At 36.0% G+C, this 14,773-nt stretch overlaps 1 protein-coding gene across 1 annotated transcript in view; it reads left to right on the top strand.

The window, feature by feature from the left end:
- LRP1B (LDL receptor related protein 1B) overlaps window positions 1-14,773 on the top strand; it is a gene marked incomplete at both ends in the record, with an annotated part of 948,262 nt that overhangs the window by 219,711 nt on the left and 713,778 nt on the right.

Here is a 14,773-nt window from a genome sequence, read left to right as displayed (position 1 = left end):
GAATTGTGGTAAATCAATTTATTATTTGGCCTTGCTTGAAAACAATCTGAAATCAAATCAGTCTTTGTGTAGTGGCAGAAGCAGCGCTTTGCTTTCACTCTATAACATGCCTACTACCTTGTGTGCATTAATAAATCAGTAACAACACCCTCTGGGGTAAAAATGTATCAGGGAATTAATGTACCTGTAAGAATGTTTGGTTTAATTTCTTCCTTATTTGAGAGCTGAGAATACAAGTGTGTACCTCCTAACCAGGAAATATGTCTCATTGAATGCAAAGAGATTTTGCCGTGAAAAGACTAAAAACAGTGTAACACTGTAATTTTACCACTTGATGGGGAAAAGAAAACATAATGGCAACATTTTTAATGAAATAATGTTTTTGGTCTTCCAATTTTGCTTAACATAGGGCTTTGACCTCTTCTGGTAGTATTAGTAAGGGTTATAATTGCAACTTCCTTAACTCACTGCCTTGTATATTGTGAGCCCTGCACCATGTTATTCATGAGTGTGACATTTATAGGGGTTTTGACCTCATTAGTTAGGCCAAAACAAGAGAGACCTTGGGGTCTCATTTCCGGAGAGTTTAAGGCGACTGCTTCAGTGATGCTCAATGCTTGCTAGCCCATATTAGATGTGCTTGGATCATAGGAAACCTCTGGAGTTAGTGACTAAGGTCTTGTGTATATTTTCCATGGTGGAGTTGTTTTTAAAAACCATTTCTGAGATGCTTGCCTACATAGTCCCAGTTAAACCCAGTCCAGCCATTCGGAGAACTGAATGCAGCAAATTCACTTCTAATAAGGATGTTTGAAATCCTGGCTGGTATGTCAAGGATTCCATAACCTTCAAAACTATTAAATGGTATATCTATTGGGGAGGTGGGGAGACACACACATTCTGTTCTCAGCGCAAGGAGAGACTTGCAACCCATTGTTTTGTGTATTTCTGCCTGAACAATATTTCGGCTGTTTTAGCTATAGAGTCTAGGTAATCCTGAAAGCTTTTGCTCTTTTGCAGGCCTAGCAAGCAGAGGACCCACTTAGTACAGATGTCATAGGATTAGATTCTATGCTTGCTAGATCTTAAAAAAAACCCCTTTCATTAAATCCTCAGCAAATGGCAACAGCTGCAGTAAAGAAGCAGACCAAACATCACTTGGGACCCAATCTTCTCAGCATTTCCGTAAAAGTATTTTGTAAAAGTAAAAAAAAGAATACTAGCAGACCAAACTTTTATTTTTAGCAGGATACTGCAGCATTGATTTGTTCTAATTCAATGTTGGTTGCTTCTGAGAGGAATCTCTATTAATTAATTGATTGATTCCTATTATTATTATTATTATTATTATTATTATTATTATTATTATTATTATTATTATTATTATTATTATTATTATTATTATCCAGAATCAGAATCCCCATTACCAGAAGGAGCTAAAGAGTATGCTCAATGCTCTCTGAGCATGCTCATGACTTTGAGCCAATTCCTCTCCATATCTTTAATGCAGTAAAGCAATGGGTAATTCAGCCATTATAAATTGGAGATCAGTGTTTGAACTTTTTGTTTACCCATACACATATATCATATGGAGAAACAGTGTTGTTACTGGTATATTCTACTGTAAGAAATGGTGTCAAGAAAGGTGCTGGCAAGAGACTCAGTTATGGTGCATTCATTATCTTAGTGAGAAAGCCAAATGGCAAGTGTTCTTGATCACTCCTGACATGGACATTTATTCTTTACTCTCTCATTGATCTGCAAAAATGGTTGATTGCATTATAACCTAATTTTAAGCAATGTACCATATTAGTTATAGGAATGTCATGAAATTGAATTAAAACCTCTGGTGTATTTGCTTAATTTTTCCTCTGTTGGATAAGAAATAATAGTTGAAGATCACTGAATGAACTTCAGTGGATTCAAATATTATCCTGCTAGTTCTATTTCGGATAATGTGCTTGGTAGCTGTGTCTGTAGGCTTATAAAAGAAAGTCAAGAAGGCTATCACAATAATCAAAACAAAGCTCTGCCTGGATTTTTTTTTTTTGGGTATGTATGTGTCCTATGACCATGGCCATACTATTGTGGTCACCATTTTGACTTTTTTGAATATCTCTATAGCTAAGTTTCTAAATCGTATATCTGAAAGCTGTTGTTTGAATAAAGAAATAGTCATTATGAACTCATGAAATTCAGGCCACAGTTACTTTATTTGAAATCCTGACCTTTCTGAAGGTCAGATGCTTCTGAGATGGGTTTTAAGAACATTTTAAATACATACACAAATCAATTTATATCTCTGTAAAGCCATTCCAGATGCTAATTCAAACAGTAAGGCTGTATTTTGCATCTGGCCTTCAGTTTTTGATGCAAAAGATCATTTGCTTTCCACTAAATGTCCATTTTTAAAAAATAAAAAAAACCCACATATTTTTGTAAAACAGGAATGCGAATAGTTGTTGGAACCACAGATTTCAGGAAAACAGTCTCTTTTATTATATTTTATTTTTCTAAATTGACTTTGACATCCTTCTTGTGTTACTCTATTTCTCCAATACTTGTCCTCCTTGAATTTCACCCACAAGGAGCACATCCCTGTGTTCAACAGCATAAAATGCATCTTCCTCTATCAAAATATATCCAGGATAGTTATTCTGCCAACTTGAAGTTTATAGTTTGTACTTTGAAGTAACATACTGAATGCCAAACTCCAGTCATCAGGGTGTTAAAATTATATATTAGTGAAAAGATGCATATTTCTGCTCAGAAAATATATTTTTAAGTGTGAATTATTCCATGGATGAAGTGTTAAAGGATGGAAAAATTTGAATGTTTGTTTGTTTTTACTGAGGATGTTTTTTCCTGAATATATTCTTGAATAACCGTCTTAACCTCCAACTGCTGTCTGATATGTTTGAAGATCAACCTTATCTAAACACTAATCAAAAGCAGCACAAGGGGATTTTTTTTCAAAGCAGAAAATAAGCATATAAGGAAATTGCTTAGATTTGCAGGTGTTAAGAGTCATCAAATGGAAAAGTTCTGATTAGTTGAAGTCTTTATAGCATTCTCTAAGTGGTTTACAGAGTCAGCATATTGCCCCCAATGTTTGTGAAGCAATGTTTGTGCTTATTTCAAAACCAAAAATGAGGTGCTCTTTTGCTTGACTAAGAGTTAAATGGTAAGTCATGCTGAAGTCAACACAGACATTCATCTCACTATAATAAGGGTAGCCTGGATGCATTAGGGCTTCTGGATATAAACTGATTTTTGACAAATTTGGTATCCATAATGTTTGTATAGCCTTTATGATACATAAAGTTGCATCCAGTTCCTGATAATTGGCATATTTGATTACAGTCATGTAGAAACCAGTTCTAGGAACCTTTCTTGCCACAAATTTAATTGGCATTTTTGAACTGCTAACATTGCTAAGTAACAGCTATGGCAATTTTTTTAGAGCTCTTATCCCACCTTTATTATTTTTTTATAAATAGCTCAAGGTGGTGAATATAGCTAATACTCCTTCCTCCATCTATTTTCCACACAACAACAATCCTGTGAAGGATTGAGAGAGAGTCACCCAGCTGGCTTTCATGCCTAAAGTAGGACTAGAACTCACCATCTCCTGGTTTCTATCATAGTGCTTTAACCACTAGACCAAACCTGCTCAGTTTTCACAAAATAATATTGCAAACTCTGTAAGGAAAACTTTTACTATTCTCCAGACCAAATTAAACATTTGCTTGGGGGGAAAAACATATTAAATGACAGCAATGCATCCATTTTTTTCTATTTGTGGTTGAAAAACAGTATCTGATTAATGTGTTTCTAAAAATTTATGATCATCTGAAACTCCTAGTCTGCAAATAAAGTAATGTAATTATAATGTTAGTTTCAATTTTACAAACACAAAATAAGCAGATGTTGAATTTTTAATGTAATATGAATTAATTAACTATATCACCAAGTGAAGCAGGTTCTTTGATAGAGAATGCTGAGTATTGTATCCAAACTACTACTTCTAATTTAAATTTAAATAATATGGTTGGTATTCAGGTTTAGGGGTTAAAAAAAAAGCAAAATGGAAAGTAAGGAACAACAGTATTATTCACAAATATATACCAAAATTGCATCCCTTACATTAGGACTACAAATTACAACTATCTATTTAATGTGCATGAGAATTGTCCTTGTATGCCTGCGCCTTGTACATATAAGCATTTATAGGACTTTTTTGCAAATTAATGCACTAGAGTTTTTTCAGTGTCATTAATAGGGGAAAACATTTATTAATTCATAATTAAAAGTACCAATAAGCCAAATTTTCCAAGCAAGTGGCTATAGAAAATTTTGTGATCATAACAACATACTGATATCTGCTGTTAAATAATATCTGAATGCAGTATTGCAGGTTAACTCTGCCGACTGCCAGAAGTTCAATTCTGACTGGCTCAAGGTTGACTCAACCTTTTATCCTTCTGAGGTTGGTAAAATGATTGGGGGCAATATGCTGACTCTGTAAACCACTTAGAGAATGCTATAAAATACTATGAAGTGGTATATAAGTGTAAGTGTTATTGCTATTGCTATCATTTTCAAGTTGTGGTTAAGAACTCTGCTCAGCAGCAGTCAAAATAGCAAGATAGCCTGTTAATTATTCGCTAAGAGTATCCTCTGTCCCATCCTGTGCCAAAGTGAAATATTAATGGTAGAAGGATAAAAAAAAAAAAAAACATTTGTATGCATGTTTACAGGAATCTCAAATACTAGTTTAATTCTATTTCCCTCCTAGAACAGAATGTTTATCACTTTTAATAACTAGTACTGAAAATGATATTTTTTTAAATATGACAGAATTGTTTTCTTTTTTTTTCCCTCTTCTGGTGACTGAATGATACATCATTTGGGCCCCTGATCATGCATCAAGCAGAGCCTGAACTTAACGTGTTTGCATAAATATATTTGATTGTTGGTGGTAAGAAGTGAAAGCAAATTATTTTTCCACCTACAGTCAATTGAAACTGGAAATTGTTGATTAGTCAGTGCTAGACGTGGCCAGTTATTTCATCACTATCTAGGTCACTGTGTATGTGTGTGTGTATAGACAGACAGACAATTGTATAGGAGAGAATGATCAACCATGGCCTATTCTTTATTATTTCATCCCAGCTCTCATGAACACATAAACTTGTAATTATGAATATGTATGCACTACTTTCATGAAGGGGGCCCAAGATGGAGACCAGACAGTCCGGGTTTGGGACCTGAGCTCCAAGCAATGGGGTGAGGTCCAGTTTCCTGCCCCAGCTCCTGCCCACCTAGCAGTTTGAAAGCATGCAAATGTGAGTAGACAAATAGGTACCACTTTGTTGGGAAGATAACAGCATTCTGTGCATATAGCCAAGCTGGCCACATCAGACAACTCTGGTTCCCTCGGCTACAAAAGAGAAATGAACACTGTTCCCTAGAGTCAGACATGACAGGGAAACCTTTGCCTTTTTACTTTCATAAAAACTAAGACTTTTTTTTAAATTTACTTAAAACATGAATATAATCAGCCATTTTATAACCAATTCTGGATGGTTCCCAATCAAAAAAGCATGCTCTCACCTTTGACAAAGAGAACTATAGTCCTAAAAAAAATGTTGTATTAGTATCAGTTAAGTATTTTGCTAATGGGATTATGATCTCTATTTATTTGCAGGAGACTTTGATGTCAACTATTCTCAGTACACATTCTAGTCACAATTCATGTTTGGAAGCTTACTATTTTCTGAATAATAGTACCTTCTAGAAATTTGTGATCTGTATTTATACATTCAACTTAAAATAGAAATGAACAACTTTTTTTACCACTATGAAGCTTCCTGAGGGCTTTCAACTTTTCACAAAAAAATGTGTAGAAAGCAGGAAGGAGAAGAAAGGGCTAGTTAATTTTCTTACCACATTAGAGCTTTGCTTTCCCTTTTCTGCATCTAGCTTAATTGCTTATCACCACAATATATGTTTTTTTCTTGTGAAATTTAAACTACGAAGCATCTGCAGCTTTGTGTGAGGATGAATTCTCACTGAATTCTTTCTCAGAACCTCCCTGCAAAAACTTGATAATAAAGCATCAACAGCATAATAATAATTAGAAGTTGTTTTAGCCAACACATAAAAACTAACTTAGCAGGCAGAGGTAATTTTTAAAAAAGTGATGTCACTTGTAATAAAAGCTTCCTAAATTCTGCTTATTAGCATAAATTTATGCCAACATTAACATAAGCATGTTAAATGGTAGCTGACTCTTGGCCCATGTTGGCCAAGAATGCAACCAGTTGTAGTTCACAATGTTGAAAAAGCAAAAGGTTTGGAAAGGCTATTGAAAATCTACTATGTACCTACTTTTGGTTTTTTGTTGGTTTGATTTTTGTTGGTAGTGATTTTATGAGTGTGTTTGAGGTATTTTGATGTTATTTAACATGGGGGAGGAGGAAAACTCTGAATAAGTGTACAGCAACTTGTGGAGGCATATTATTCCATAGAGCAGCAATTGCAACAGGGTAGGTATGCTTCCTGGGCCTTATAAGATATAATCTTTAATGGATGTGGATTGTGTCCTCCCTATTGGACTACCAGCAAGTAGAGATGATTGGAGATAAGCAAACCTTCAGGCATATTTTGATATGACATTAGCAAGTTTCTGACTACAGCTAAACTTCAAAGCCAAATCTTGGACCTAGAAGAGCTAACTTGTGTGTAAACAGAACAACGGTTACTAATATTTGGATATTAGGAGGAGAATAGACTAAAATAAGGAGTTGGCTGCTTCTTTAGAGAAATGGCTTCTTTAATTATTTAGAATTTTTTTTTAGAAAATTTGTATCATCACCTATTCACACATAATGACTCAAGGCGGCTTACATCAATAAAAAACACCCTATAAAAATAAAATAACAAGAGGAAAAATAAAATAATATAATAACCCCCCTAGCAACAGCAAACATTAAACTAGCCATTTGCTGGGCTCTATCCCACTCTGGGTTCCCCAGGCCCGCTGGCAGAACCTGATCTTCAGTGCCTTCCAGAAGAGTGCTAAAGTGAGGGCCAGACTAATCTCTGAGGGAATGATGTTTCAGAGGGAGGGAGCCACCACGGAGAAGGCCCTTCTTCTGGGTCCCACCAGATATATCTCCTTAGGGGATGGGACCTGCAACATTGCTTGCCTCCCTGCTCTAGTGGGTCAGGTAACCCTAAAACCTTGTCAGACCATCACCATTTTAATATAATGGAATGTTTCAAATATGGATTGCACATTTAATTAATTATCCTTAAGTTTATCTGGTATAACTGGCGTAAGAAACTATGTACTAAATTGAGTAAGATTTTACTGAGAAATAATGGAGCAGAAAATAAAGGACTTAGGAGCTGATGGATGGGTGGATAAAGGATAAAATAAAGAATCAATAGAGTCCCCACTGCAACCGCCCAAATATATTGGAGATACAGATGTTTTTTACAAAGAAGTTTTTGGTGTTTAGGGGCATACCTGGTATAATAAAAACTCAAATCACAAACATAATCCAGATAGTTCAGGTTCATTACAGTGGGAAATATAAAGGCAAATAAAGATAATTTGGGTCAGAACAGTGAGATTGAAAGTAAATATCCAAAACTTTGACAAAAATCCCATAATACATTTCAGTTAATGCTCAATCACCCTTTTTTAAATAATTGGTGATGAGTACATGTATTTGTGCCATTCCCAAGTGGACAAAGCTGCACATTAAATGAGTGATTGGTTTATATGTTCTCCTTTTTCTTAATGCCCACAACATTTTTTTATTATTATTCACTGATTTCACTTACTGAACAGATTTACATGCAGGCAGTTCACTACTAGTAGGAGTGAATGCTAGTAATTTTAAATTGCTTTCCTTTTCTGTGTGAAATGACAGAGCTTAAAACTTCCAAAGGGCTTAAGAAAGAAGCTAATATTTTAATTGGCTTGTTTTCTCTGTAGCCAAGATTAATAGCTCTGTCAGTGTGGCTGGATGATAAGAAACAGATGAACACATTGTGAAATAATAAGTTGCAGGAAATATTATGACAGCATTAATTTGTAATTTTAGGGTCCAATTCTCGTGTTTTTCCTGACTTGGTGACAGTTTTAAATGTTTAATAGGATTATATTCAAAATCAATGTTCTTGCAATATTGCCAAGTTCTTCAAAAAGGTAGATTGGATTTTTAAAATCTTTTCTTATTAGCCTATAAAGCAGCTATACAACCTTTCATCAGAATTATCTGCTTTCTAAAACGTTTCACCTAGAAAAAGTATCTTCAAGTTACTTTCATGCAGCAATATTGTTTTTAATGCATATGAGTGTAGGCACATTGATAAAAAAAACTGCACCAAAAGAATCATCATGCAATTATTCATTTATATACAATTCCAGAGCTGCGCAGAGACTTGAAAAGTTTGATTTGACAAAGCTTTGATTGAAACCCACCTTGGTGCTGAAGCACTGACCAAAGCATCATTTTCCTTTGAAGTTTCAGAAATCTAGATGCTAAAAGGAGCATCTTTGCATGCCCAGAGGCCGATGTCCAACAGATAAAGCAGAGTTGGCTTGCTGCATCAGTGCTTCAAATCTGAATAGCAAGACTGACTAGCAATTTTCTGAATTAAGGCTTTGTCTTGAATTAAAGTGCTTAAATAATAAATAAATGGTCCAGAATGAAGCAATACCTTAAAGTACAGACGGTTTGCAAAGGCCTGTACAGGTGATCCTTGACTTACAAGTTTAATGACCGTTTAAAGTTATAATGGCACTGGAAAGGTGACTTATAACTGGTTTTCACACACATGTCCATTGCACATCCCTGTGGTCACATGATCAATATTTGGATGCTTGGCAACTATCATGTATTTAGGATGGTTGCAGAGCCCTTCGCAACAATGTTCCTGAAGAGAATTGACTTACTTGTCTTTGTTCTTTTCGAACCAGACCATGAAAAAGCTTCTGTTCCATGCAAGAATTTAGATATACTTTGTACTTTGTCTTTAAAGCAGATGATTTTCCGTTTCTAACTTCTATATCCAATATAGCCTTAAAGTCTACATTCCTTTGAAAATTCAGGAAAGCATTAATTATTTTAACAGAGAGAAAAAGAAAAAGGGAAAGAGATACCTGAATTCCAGTTGACTCTCATACACAAAAATGCTTAATAATGTTGCTGTGTGGTAGAGCAGATGGGCCATGTGATGGAAAAAGTGGTCAAAGAGGCAATCTGCCCCAAATGTTTCCTTACAAACATGTCCCCAATCAGTCTGACTGAAAAGTAGATGTCTTGGTAGAAACTAAGTTGTAGGCAATTCTACAGATAGTCCTTGACTTACAGCAGTTTGTTTAGAGACCTTTTAAAGTTATAATGGCACTATGACAATTTTTCACACTTATGACAATTGCAGCATCCCCATGGTCATGTGATCAAAAATGGCAATTGAATCATATTTATGTTGGTGGCAGTGTCCCAGGGCCATGTAATCATCTTTTGTGACCTTCTGGTAAGCAAAGTCAATGGGGAAGCCAGATTCACTTAACAACCATGTTACTAACAACTGTAGGGGTTCACTCAACAACTGTGGCAACCAAGGTTGTAAAATAGGGGCAAAACACAGTTAACAACTGTCTTTCTTAGCAACTGAAATTTTGGGGTCAATTGTGGTCATAAGTTGAGGACTACCTGTGTAACATTTTTTTTTATAAAAACTACCCACAACTCTTTTAGCTGAATATGAGAGGTAAGATGTTAAATTTTCACTGGTGGTCTAAATAACAATATAAGATTTCAATTTCTACTTTGTAGCTTATACCGACTTTCCATGCTGGTTACAGTATATAGACTCATAGCCTGTGGTTGAATTGTCTAGATTATTTTGTAATTTTATAAAGTTTTATAACAACTTTGTAGAAATGACCCAAGTACATTTCTGCCTGATGCATAATCCTTCCCCAAGGTTTCACATACTGTACTAAATATCAGTCAAAAATACAGCACATCCATGATCTATCCTTAATTACCTTTTTATGGTGAATTTCTGTCTCATATAAACTATAATTGTTCATAGAATCTGAAACCCTTGGCAGAATGTGGAGTCCTTGTATGAGGACAGATTTACAGAATTTCAGTATACAGGTATCACCACCACCACCACCATCATTATCATGATCATGATGATTATCATGATCATGATCATCATCCTCATAATCATCATGATCATGATCATCATCATCATCATCATCATTTAAGAGCCTTGGTGGAGCAGTGGGCTAATGCCTCCTTAAGTAACACCAGCTGCCTGCAATTAGTGCAGGTTCGCATCCCACCAGGCTCAAGGTTGACTCAGCCTTCTATCCTTCCGAGGTAGGTAAAATGAGGACCCAGATTGTTGGGGGAAATAAGCTGACTTTGTAATAATGCCGCTTGGGGTGTGTGTGAAAGCCCTAATAAGCAGGCATATACATAGAATGAAGGCTACTGCTAAGCTTGTAAGCCACCCTGAGTCTTCGGAGAAGGGCGGGATATAAATGGAATTAAAATAAAAAAAATAAAAAATAAATCATTATCATTTTAGCCATTGTCTATCCACTGCAGGATGAAGGCCTCTTCCGCATGTTTCCAACCAATACGGTCCTGAGCTTCATTTTGGCAATTGGGCCCTTAATACTTGGTGATGTCATTGATCCATCTTGTTTTAGGTCTCTTTCATGGACACTTTTTATCAAGTGGGATCCATTCTATGATCCACCTGCCAAAAGTCTTTCTAGGTAGGTGACCAGCCCATTTCCATTTCAGTTATTTTACTCTCTTGCTGATATGGTACACTTTCATTTGTTCTCTAAACCATGTGCAGGTCTTTCAATCTTTTCTTGTAATGCTGAGCATGTATCTTTCCATGGCTTTTTGCACCACTTGTAGCTTTTGTATAGATTGTGAAGTTAGTATCCATGTTTCCCCAGCATGTGTTAGAGCAGGCAGCACACACTGATCATAAACTTTTCTCTTCAGGCATAGGGGGAGGTTGTTCTTGAAAATTATGCTTAGCTTGCCGAATGCCTGCCAGCCACATTTAACATGCCATTCAATACAGATATAATCGACCAAAACCTAAGTAAACCTGATCAAATTTTGTGATCCAAGATGTCTAGTGTAGTACGAGCGATTCAGAATTCAATCCAAACAATATTATCAGTTGTTTAATTTATAAAACTATAAATGGGATCTCTGAATTCTACTGATCCTTTGGGGAAATGTTTCTGAGAAACCCGTTGCATGAAAAATGTGAAATAAGAGGCACTAAAGAAGGGAAAAAAATGGCAAGACAGCCTTGGTCGCAATCAGGTTTCCAAGAGCCCAAAACCAGCATTTTACACAGAGAAATGAAGACAGAGCAGCACTAAGCACCTTTAAAAAAAAAGAATAACCTAGAAAGGAAATTAAGAAAGTAATTGTATAGACTTTTAGGTAAAAAAATAATTGCTCAATAAAATTTGCATAAGGTTGCAATATTTAGGATTTGTAAACCTCAAAATAAATTCTAGCTATGGTGGCTGTTATGGTTGCTGCTGAGTTGCAAAATTCTCTCTTCAGTTCTCCTTTTAAGCACCGAGTCTCTCTGTTATAGTCAGTGCAGCAATTGCATTGAATAAATATTTTTTTAAAAAAAGATATATTCTTTTCCACTTTATTGCTTCAGTGTAAGGTCTGCTCCATTTGCTTCTTCTACATCATAAATCTTATTTGTTTTGTTAATGGTAGGTCGTACTTGGTTAGGGATCTCATCTTTCATGTCCATTTCCTGAGGTAATCCCTTTCAGGATGAGTTTTTAATTTCTGTCAATAGGGATTGTTGCATGTAGAATTTCTTAGGGCAATACATCCTTCAGAAGTGGTTTGGAGGAAAGGAACTGTGTCAGATTTTGTACAAGCACAGCATCCTTTTCTGGTCTTCTATAAAGCAGTCCTTTTTTTTTGAGACTTCCACAAGAGTAGGAGTAAAGGCTGCTTTTTAAGAAACTTAATTAATTTAAATGAATGCATCTCTTCCAGTAGCGGTACATTTTTGCCCTCCAGGATGGCACAAAAGCTTTTAAAAGCAGGTCTGCTTTAATGAACATTGAAGAGTTATGACTGTGAGGAGCACAAATCCATGTTTCTGAATCATTTTCAATGTGAGCATACTCCTTAATACAGGGGTGTCAAACTGACAGCCCGTGGGCCAGTTACATCATGTGGAGGCCACGCCCAGCCCAGCTCCGGGTATTCAAAAAATGTTGTGATATGTCGTGACACGTCACGTGACATGGAGAGTTTGACACCCATGCCTTCATGTGTTTGAAAGGGCCTAATCAAGGAAACAATAAGAATAGACCCACCAACACTGACAAGACAACCCACTTGTATATAAGCAAACCCCACTCTCTTCTCACACTGATGATGTTACCTAGTTAGATAATTTATTTGTTTAGAAATATTACATTAGCCAGGAGACAACACTAAAGCAAAATAATAGATTTTGGCTGCCAGTTTACTAGCTCTGTTTTGGTACATGTTCATACACTTCCTAAGGTGCACCACAAGAGGGCACACTACCTCTGCCCTAGAAAGGCCTTCTCCCTCCACTGAAGCTGCCTCACAAACAGGTGTCACAACCAGGAAGATTCAGCACCAGCAGGATTCTAATCATCTGCATGAAGCACCAGCTCATCTCACCACCAAAGTGGTACATATTTATCTACTTGCATAAAACATACTTTTGAACTGATAGGTAGGCAGAAGCTGAGGCAAGTCAGGGAGCTCACCCTACCATGCAGTTCTAGAGCTTAAAATGCTAGATAGCCTGCAGTATTACATGCTAACTCTGCTCACAGCCAGGAGTTCGATCCTGACCGGCTCAAGGCTGACTCAGCCTTTCATCCTTCCAAGGTCAGTAAAATGAGGATTCAGATTGTTGGGGGCAATATGCTGACTCTATAAACCACTTAGAGAAGGCTGTGAAGCAATATGAAGTGGTATATAAATTTAAGTGCTATTAAGCCAATAGCTGGATAATGAAATGTCTGCAAGACAATAACCAAACTCCGAGAGCAGTTCAACCCTAAGCTACAAATATTCTCTTCTATTGGTACATCCTAATGAAGACATTTTACAGCCCCTGGGTCACACCTGACCCTTTGGATGTCCCTGTCCTGCCGTCATGATGTCTATCAGAAATTAGAAATCAAATGTATATACCATAAGTATAAACCATACATGCAATACAACTGCATTGCTTTTATTTTGAACATGATTGTTTTCCCCCCCCACTAATTTACATATGTGCATGCATATGTGCGTACACATCTTCACAGCTCCGTTGATTTGGTCCTCCGCAACAGTCTCAGTCTCTCATGTGACCCCTTGGGATAATTAATTGCCCACCTCTGCCTTAATGTCTAGTGATAAGCAAGTTGGGAGAGACAATATTTGCCAAAGGTGACAGAATGCCCAGGAGAACGTGGACAATACATTTGCTTTACATCCTGGGGTTCACTTATGTAGCTCAAGTCAAATACGAAGAGAACAATAGCTTTGCCCTTTATGCTAAATAAAGTGCCACTCTGGAAGGGCAGAGAAGTAGTAAATGCACAATTAAGTGTAACATTTTCTTGCTTTCTTTTGTGTAGGGTATTTGTGGACTCTTTGTTCCTTTCATGACTCATGAACTTCCAATCTTTCTAATGCTTTGATGGTTTAAAAAGATTTGAACACTAAATATGCAAATCTCAGTAATGCTTCCTTTTTATAGAGACTCCAATTTTGTCTCTTTGAGTTAGATCAAAGGACTGGGCATCAAACATGAAGTTTCAGAATTGCAGTATAGAATTAGAGTTGTTTTCCTCTAGTAGGATTTGATATTGAAATATGCCTATTCTAGGATTTAAACTGGTTGCAACATTTGTTACTGGATTTATAAAGATACGACAATGAAATATGTTACTAGATGCATGCAATAATTCATAGGAAAAAAATAAATCCAATCTTATTACAATGTTTGACAGATTTTGGTGGGTCCATACTCTTCTGTATAAGTGCATATCATTTAGGCATCAAAGCAAGCTATATCTGTCATCAACTCAGACAATTTTTGTTTACGAAGAAATTGAACGGGATATTTTTTATTTATCTACTTATTTGTTAAATTTCTATGCCACCCATCTTCTCTACAAGGTGATTCTGAAATTAGGCACAACATATGCTTTTATTTCTCAATAGAATTTTAATCCAGAGCAAGAAAATTGTAGAAAAACTAAATCTAAATTTGAACATTGCATCGTTAATACACAAATTTGCTTTTGCCCTTTTCTTAAAATCAGTACTCTTATTATATCTTATATTTATAAGCATACAATATTTTCATGCCAATAGATAACAGATCGATCTTCTCCCACCAAGTACCAAGCAGGCTGGTAACTCTGGAAGAAGCCAAGTGAGAGATTCAAAAATAAACCTTATCTTTTCTTTAGAAGTGTGAGTCTTTGGATGGAAAAAAAAATATTCTGTTTGGAACATAAGCCATCCTTCATCTCTAGAGTGATCTCAATAAAAATGAACAATGGGTATAAGAATAGTTAAAGCATGGAACAAGGCAGGCTTTTTCATACCGCAAATTAAACTCTAGCAGATGTATATTGCAGGTGTGGATCATCAACACTATGACAATCCAACTTTTAATTTTC

This window comes from Vipera berus, assembly GCF_964194415.1.
Source record: "Vipera berus genome assembly, chromosome: 1".
Lineage (NCBI taxonomy): Eukaryota > Metazoa > Chordata > Lepidosauria > Squamata > Viperidae > Vipera > Vipera berus.
This window is presented reverse-complemented; position numbering and strand designations above follow the sequence as displayed.